The 8,571-nt window shown below is 37.5% G+C and overlaps 1 long non-coding RNA gene across 2 annotated transcripts; it reads right to left on the bottom strand.

Annotated features, from left to right (window-relative positions):
* Positions 1-3,877: 3,877 nt before the first annotated feature.
* On the bottom strand, positions 3,878-7,316 carry LOC127118092 (uncharacterized). Of its 2 annotated transcripts, XR_007802090.1 has the most exons (5): positions 6,566-7,316; positions 6,277-6,341; positions 6,126-6,171; positions 5,444-6,047; positions 3,878-5,283 (listed from the first exon to the last, which is right to left on the bottom strand). It is a non-coding gene; the product is annotated as an uncharacterized LOC127118092 (long non-coding RNA). The 2 variants fall into 2 exon arrangements; XR_007802089.1 differs by having other exon boundaries at positions 5,444-6,341.
* Positions 7,317-8,571: the final 1,255 nt, after the last annotated feature.

Below are 8,571 nucleotides of genomic sequence, written 5' to 3'. Positions count from 1 at the left end.
TAAGGACACTACTCTCAAAGTATCTGTAGTCGAGCTTTATTGTGAAGTGGGATAACATCAAAGCATTGAGACTATTATGTTTGTAGACTGATGATCACATCTCATGGTTCATGGATAAAGGGTTATCAGGTCTTAAACATAGGTATGAATATTAAGAGTAATATTTATACCGGATTGACCCGCTATGAGAATACTATATAGAAAGTTATGCAAAGTGTCATAAGTTATTCTCATGGTGATAATGGTGTATACCACTCTTCGACCTGAAACCACTATGGACCCTAGATGTAGAGTCAAGTGCTTTATTGTTGATCCAACGTTTTCCGTAACTGGATAACCATAAAGACAGTTGATGAGTACTCCACAAAGCATGCTGAGGGACATGAGTGACCTAGATGGAATTTTCCCATCCTGCGTAACAGGATAAATGTCTATGGGCCCAATATTGAATTGGACAAGGATGACACGGTCTATACCTTGTGTTCAATATAGACATAAGGGCAAAGGGGTAATTATACACATAATAATTATCACAAGAGGTTTTGTCAGATCACATGACATTTTTGTGTCTTGGGTAGCAGTGATGTGTTGCTAGATACTGCTTATTGTTTATTATGTTAAATGCGTGATTTAATCTAATTGTCAATGCCGCGAAAACCTATAGGGTCACACACAAAGGACGGATTGATGAGAAATAGAGTAACTAAGGAACACCGTAAGGTACGGTGCACTTAAGTGGAAGACGAAATATGGTAAGGTACCAAATACCTAAGTGATTTTGGCATATTATGAGATATGGGCCAAAATACACTTAAGTGGGCTTTTTAGCTTGAAGCCCACACAAGTGGTTCTATAAATAGAACCCTTGGGTAGAAGCTTTGCCTCTCAGACTAACACTCAAGTGAAGACTTGGAGTTTCGTTTCCCTCTCTCTCTCTCTCACTCAAAGCCTTCATTCCTACCAGCTAGCACTGAGATTGAAGGAATCCGTTCGTGTGGACTGAGTAGAGACGTTGTCATTGTTCAACGTTCGTGATCACCACAAGAGGTAACGATTCTATCACTGATCATGCCCATTCGTAAGGATCACTAAATGGAGAAATTTTTAAATTTCGTTGCGCCTTGGATGGCAATTTTCCTACAGAAGGGAGACCTCTACAATTATTACAGCTTACCGTCATCCTTTTGGTGTCGGCGATCCTTATGATGATAAGGATCCTTGTCATTTTGGTTCAATTATCATCCTTTTGGTGATGACGTCCAATTCAATCTAAACATCATCCTTTTGGTGATATAGATTACGGAGTTTGGTTTAAGCTATCATCCTTTTGGTGATGGTGACTTTTGGAAAGTCCAATCTCACTGTCATCCTTTTGGTGTCAGCAACATTTAAAGTTATTATAACTTATTATCATCCTTTTGGTGGTAACAAGTCTCGAAGTTAGGATCTCACCCTCATCCTTTTGTTGATGGTGATTGTTGATTCCTTATCATCCTTTTGGTGATAACGAGTCCTGTTGTGTTATAGTGCCTTCATCCTTTTGGTGATGGTGACTGTCGACTTATTATCATCCTTTTGGTGATAACAATTTTTGTTGTTCGATCTTACCTTCTTCCTTTTGGTGACGGTGATCAGTAAAAGTTATTAACTTATTATCATCCTTTTGGTGGTAACAAGTTTTGTTGTTTAATCCTACCTTCATCCTTTTGGTGACGGTGACCATTTGAGTTACGGACTCATGATCATCCTTTTGGTGATAACGGGTTTTGTTTTGATCTTGCCCTCATCCTTTTGGTGATGGCGATCATTGAGTTTGTTTCGGCTATTATTATCCTTTTGGTGATAACAAGTTTTGAAGTTTTGGCCTTATTATCATCCTTTTGGTGATAACAAGTTCTGTTTGTTTGATCTTACTGTCATCCTTTTGGTGTCAGTGATATTTAAGGTTATTGACTTATTATCATCCTTTTGGTGGTAACAAGTTCTGTTGTTGATCTTACCTTCATCCTTTTGGTGATGGTGATCGTTTGAGTCTATTTTGACTTATTATCGTCCTTTTGGCGATAACAAGTTTTGTCTTTTAATTATACCTTCATCCTTTTGGTGATGGTGATTGTTTTGACTTATTATCATCCTTTTGGTGGTAACAAGTTTTATCTTGTATCTTACCTTCATCCTTTTGGTGATGGTGATCATTGAGTTTCGACTTATTATCATCCTTTTGGTGGTAACAAGTTTGTTGTGTGACTATACCTTCATCCTTTTGGTGGTAACAAGTTTGTTGTGTGACTATACCTTCATCCTTTTGGTGATAGTGATCATTGAAGTTATTTGACTTATTATCATCCTTTTGGTGATAACAAGTATTGTTGCTGGATCTTACCTTCATCCTTTTGGTGACAGTGATCTTTGAAGTTGATGAGTTAACTATCATCCTTTTGGTTGTAGCTTTGATATTATACTCTTGGTAATGGGAAACTTTTCCAGAATAACCATCATCCTTTTGGTGACGGACGTCATCCATTAGGTGATGGAAATCTTTGAATTGTGTCTAACTTTCATCCTTTTGGTGATAGCGAGATTTGTTGCTGATCGTACCATCATCCCTTTGGTGATGGCGATCTTTGTTGTACCCACTATAACCATTATCCTTTTGGTGATGACTACTTTTGAAACTCGGTTTGTCGATTATCCTTTTGGTAATGACGATCTTGGAAATCATGGCGAATTTTTATCATCCTTTTGATGGTAGCAATTAACTCAACTGTCATCCTTTTGGCGCAAGAAAGCATGTTCAGTTTTAGTCCCACATTTGTCTTTACATCAAAAATGACCTTTGCAAGACCTGAATGTCGACTCGAGGGTTGGCATTGATTTGGCATTCTACCCTTATCACCTTGGTGCTGTTAGATTCCATTGCATTTTCTTTCTACATATCTTCATTGCATTCCAAAAGAAAAAATTTGGGTCTTTTCGTATTTAATTACCTTCCACCACGAACGTATGAAGACTGTCGTCATTCTTATTTTCTAGTTCAAGATGATTAAATAGAGGCAACTGTCACACCCCAATTTTGTCCGGGCATGTTAAAAAGATTTTAGCATTTCACAACCAGAAAGCATGATGCATAAATTCCCGTAAATGGATCCCCGCTCAATCAAATGTCCATAAACCCTAGTCATGTTCATTGCCTTCTTAAATGCCCATGAATTCCTTCCTTCATGACATTGTGACTTAGTGTTGTAACTTGGGAAAATGTCACTCAACCTATTGTACAAGAGTCCTTGTTTGTGGATTTTCTTGTTATTAATTTTATAAACCTCATGCTACCACATGCACACCATATGATTAGGTCCCTTCGATTGGTTCCGAGTAGATGTTGAACTAGTCCATTTGTTTTAAAAGAAGGGGGACACATGATCCATGTTTTGCATGTTTTCATTTGATTTAGGGTATTCAAGATTATTCGAATCCATTTCTTGCCATTGTTATTGCCATTGTTATTACCATAAGTACTTGGTCCATAAAATGTCCATTTAGATTATGGTGGTGTTACCCAAATCAAGAGATACCTCCACTCACAAATAAATCACAAGAGACTAAGGTCCATCAATGCATTTGAAACCAAGGCTTTTCATTCATAAGAAATTCCACGCATTGTTCATTTCGCTCAAGACACAAATGCTATGTACAAATGTCCACTCGCATGAAAGATTAAGAAAAGGTTGAATCACAAAAAGCCCAAATCCATATAAATCCAAGAACCCCATATCCTGCTGTTATTCTTCCATAAAACCCTTGGCTTATTATGGTTTGTGATTGAAACTGCAAGTACAACATATTGGCAAAACATGTTCACACATTAAAATTACATTTTTCATTTTTCAAACTAACATTACAGCATACAAATGTTTAAGCACATTTTCAAATCGTTATGCAAGTACATGTTTAAGCACGGCCAAATGGGTTGATAACACAACCTAAGTCGCTACATGTTACAAACAAAAGAAGCAGGATAAGAAAAGTCTGAACATAGTCAGTGGTCGTCAATGCGAGAGATATGCAGTGTCGTAAACAAACCCTCAACCTCTGATAACCGATAAACAGTGCAGGAGGAGCTTACTATAGAACCATTTTTGTTTACACCAGAACCATATGCAGAAGAGCAGGCACACCACAAATGAGCCGAGGAACACGCATGGCATAAGTCTCATAATACCTGAATAATTCCACATCAGTTTCTCAGGCCATTCCTTGCATTAGTTTCCACAAGACAGTATAAGCTTCTCTCCCGTATCATGCGGTGACCTATAGATCCAAGAGCTAGCAGTACCACACCGATAATGCGAATGTGAATACAGGTGCGCAAGGATAAAAGTGCAAAGAAGCATAGGGAAAGCTACAAGTTTTAAAAGGACCTGCAACAAAGTGGCCCTGGTCAAATCATAACTCACAGCAGTTCCAAGTACGAACAGGAAACGTACATTGCTAAAACTATGTTACATGTGGTATGTACAACCTTACCGGTTGTTCTGAAAGGGTAAATCACAACCGACTTATAACCTGCAAGTGTGTCTTTAACTTGAGCCAACTACCTTGTTAACCAACGTTGTCGTTGATGCATCAACACTCCTTCAAAAACTCTAAAGTGGCAGCCACGAATAACCGACCACATTGCAGGATAGAAATCCACTGCAGGGCCATTTGGTTAGCATCAAGAACCATGCATACTAACGATGCAACACCTGTAGAACCTGCAACAACAAAATGCCAAGCTAAAATCGACGTCCTTAACAGTCCAAGATTAGAATCAATACCAGCAAATGCCGGCAGCAGTCACAGAGAAGCTCAAACCACAACCATGAAAAGCTTTAGAATACAGGGAGACCAAACATTACAACACTTCAAACCAAATCTAAACATAACTTATTGCAGAATATACGCAGGCATGGACTTGGAAAGCCGAACACATACATGACCTTGAGAATCACCAGTTGTAGAGGACCTACCAAATTGTAGCACGACACGTGAAACTTAGATTCTATGCAGGACAGAATTCTAAGCCATTTCAGGATGCTGCCGTGATTTGCGTTATCTTAATCAATTGTGAACCTGCAGAGCAACAATTGACGCTATTAAAGAACTATGACATATGCAAAACCAGCAAAAGCAACTCTGTTACCAAAAGGAACTTCTTCAACAGTCCAGCCTGCATTACCGTCCAAGTCAAAATTCCACAAGCTAAACAAACATGCCCTATAGTTTGTTTTGAGGAATCAGACCCTGCAAAATGATCAAAGTTAGAAATCAAAGCAGTCATAAATCCAATGGCTACAAGAAATTGTAAAGCACAATGTAGTTTGGAAACTCAAACAAGACAGAAGTTTAAGCCATTGCAGGAGGCAACATCAAGATAAGTAAAAGAATAAGTTACTACGCTTACCGTCATGTGAACCGGCGACAGGACAATACATATCACCTCATTGAAACGAAAGCCAGGACTCGGAAATCCTGTATCAAAGTTTCATGTACCTGCACCAGTATTCACAAGATTTCAAAGTACATCAGTGGAAAGCAATCATGATCAAATCCCTTAGACAAAGCAAAGCTAGTGAGGTTGAATCAAATTCATAGCAGTTAAAATAGTTGTGGAGTCAAATATCATTATCACATCAGATAAATGACCTGTAGGAACACTAAATATGCAATGTTTGAATCCGCAGCTAAAAGAGTTCAGGCTTAAAACAGGTACACACATGTTACAACATCATGATACATAACCAGACCCTGGTCCACAACCATTCATGCCGCCATATTTCAGGTTATCTTGATAACCATGAACCTGGACCAACTACAACATCACAAGTTATTACATTCACACCTGCATAAAACCAATACCAATCACACCAAAAAGGATAACAATAGAAAGAAAAAGTTGCAGTGCAAAGGTCCATCTTAGATACCACCATGGAAGTTCTTCTGTGCAACAATTGTAATGTAATTCATGAAAGTTCACCAGCCGAGTCTCCCAAGCTAGAAGGTTTAAGCTGCTTTTGAAAAACAGCCACACACATTAGAACCATATCACACGCATACAAAAATAAATTTTCAATGTGATGTCATACCAGATTAAAGGGACCACTTGAGTTTTAAATGGATGAAAATGCGTCGCTACAGACAGAAAAACACTCACTCACAACAGACAGAAAGAATTTCTTGCTTAACAAAATCTGGAGCAAATAATTGGTCCCCACAAATCGAATAGAAGATCTTTACCTAACGGCTAATGGATTTCGCCAACTCATTTCACCACACCTGGAAGAGGGACCACTTACCTTCGCCTATAAAAAGAGGCGTTCAATCATTGAAAAAATGGAAAAATTTGGCACCGTCACTATGCAGAAATATATCCAGAAACCTTCATTAAAACTAAAAAAAACGAGCTTGTTCAAGGTTCTCAATCGAAATCTTGAAGAAACTTGAGCTCAGGATACGATCTCATTGCTCACTCAAGAAACTAAAGGATACAAAGAGTAACAGCAAGAGGAAAAATAAGATAACTCACCTCACCACAGAGTCGCTCACGGGGATAGGACATTTGCCGGAATCCAGAAGATCCGCTGAACTCGGAGCTATTTTTTTTCCAGAACCTCAGTTTGGGTAAGAGATTCATTCTTATCTCCTTCTATGAGCTCCCTTTTTGTAGATCTGGATTCATTACTCCTCATTGATGTGTTGAACCGAATCCATGTTGTTTTATAGCTCCTGTTTCTATGACCTTTTACTTAAGTTTATGGTGCGTGTGTTTGTCTTTTGATTGAGCTTGGTTTTCGAATTTATTTCCTTCTCATTTTTTGTACGCCTCTTTCTCACGAGGAATAAGAAGAGATAAACATTTTGATATAAGAAAGAAAGGAAGTAGTTTATTTCATTGGGAGAGGGAGAGGCGGAGGCAAACATAAGCGCCTTTACCACGTTCTAGATCCTTGCTTCATTCCTTGTTAAGAGTATGTTCGTTGGCCATTAATGAGAATACTTTTCTCACTGCCTAAGGCAAGTCACCGCTTTGGTTTTCCCCCTAGTTATTACTTACCGTTGGAGTTGGGGAGCCATTGTCTCCTTCACATTTACTGGTAAAATGAGAAGGGTTTTATTGGACCCGCTTCGAGTTCGGATTACCCGAGGTAGGCGGAGCCCTTTTGGGCCTTTTGGGCTTCGGTTCTCTTTTTCTTTTCTTTGCAGTTTGTGCGCCCTAGTGGGCTACAGATGCCATCAAGGCCCATCTTATTTTTGGTAATTCCTTTATGTTTTTAGCATGTGAGTAGTTGTTGATTTTATTTGACTTAAATATGGATTTGTATTATCAAGATTATCTAATATTTATTATATAATTTACTAACTATTTAATCAATTGATATATTTTATCCTCATTATTCATTACTTAGCCTAATTTAGATAATTATTCACTTTTGAGATTTATATGAGTTATTATTTTGTGTTTGTTTACTCATATTGTACAAATTATTGATTTCATTTGCATGGTATGCTACAATTGTGAAAAGATTATTTCAACTTCACCGATTTAAAGTCATTCAAACCAATTTCAAAAATAAATCACACATTCCTCGATTCAAATTCAAGCCCATTTTTAAACACCCTTGTAAGTCGATCGCTTTTATGCATCGCCATCAACCTCACATAACTTACTCTTGGGCTTTCTTACAATGAGACTTATTTGGTTATTAATTAATTGAGTAGATGATCGATTCACCATAATTTATTCAACAAACACAAACTCAAACCGAATTCAAACCAATTAACTTCAAAAGAATTTTCTCTTAAAATAAGTTTTGGGATGAAAAAGATATAGGGAGCGTTCGCTTCACTATTTCTCAATTACTCGAATAATTGGCGTACGCCATATTGCACGAGTTCTTGTCACCCGATTAAAACCTTAACCAAATACCAAATTCAAACCACTTTTTCAAATCAAATGTAACTTCTAAATTCAAATAATTTTAAGACATCAAATCATAATATTTCAAATCATTTCTATAAATTCCAAATCCTTTTAATTCCATATTTCAGATGATAAGAGGATAGGAGGCGTTCGCCTCACTATCTTTCGATAATTCGAATGATTGGCGTACGCCATATTGCTCGAATCTTCGTTATCAAATCAAAACCCCAATCATATAAACTCAAATCACATTTTATATCAAATACAATTTCACAAAATAAACTTTAACTTAAACTTCAATTAGAGAATGGGAGGCATTCGCCTCACCACTCCTTGATTATTTGAATAATTGGCATACACACATTGCTCAAATCATCGACCTTTCAAAACCTACCAACTCAAATTCAAACTATTTTCGCAAATCAAATACGACATCTAAGACATTTCTTTTATAAATTAAACTTCGGATGATAAAAGATGGGAGGCGTTCGCCTCACCATCTCTCGATTATTTGAATAATTGGCATTCTCCATATTGCACAAATCATCGACTTCCGATTAATACATTTTAATTAAACTTGGATAAGGGAATAGGGGGCGCTCGCCTCAATA

Source organism: Lathyrus oleraceus, chromosome 2, assembly GCF_024323335.1.
Source record: "Lathyrus oleraceus cultivar Zhongwan6 chromosome 2, CAAS_Psat_ZW6_1.0, whole genome shotgun sequence".
Classification (NCBI taxonomy): Eukaryota; Viridiplantae; Streptophyta; class Magnoliopsida; order Fabales; family Fabaceae; genus Lathyrus; species Lathyrus oleraceus.
Note: the sequence above shows the minus strand (reverse complement) of the source record. Positions and strands in the feature narration are given on the sequence as shown.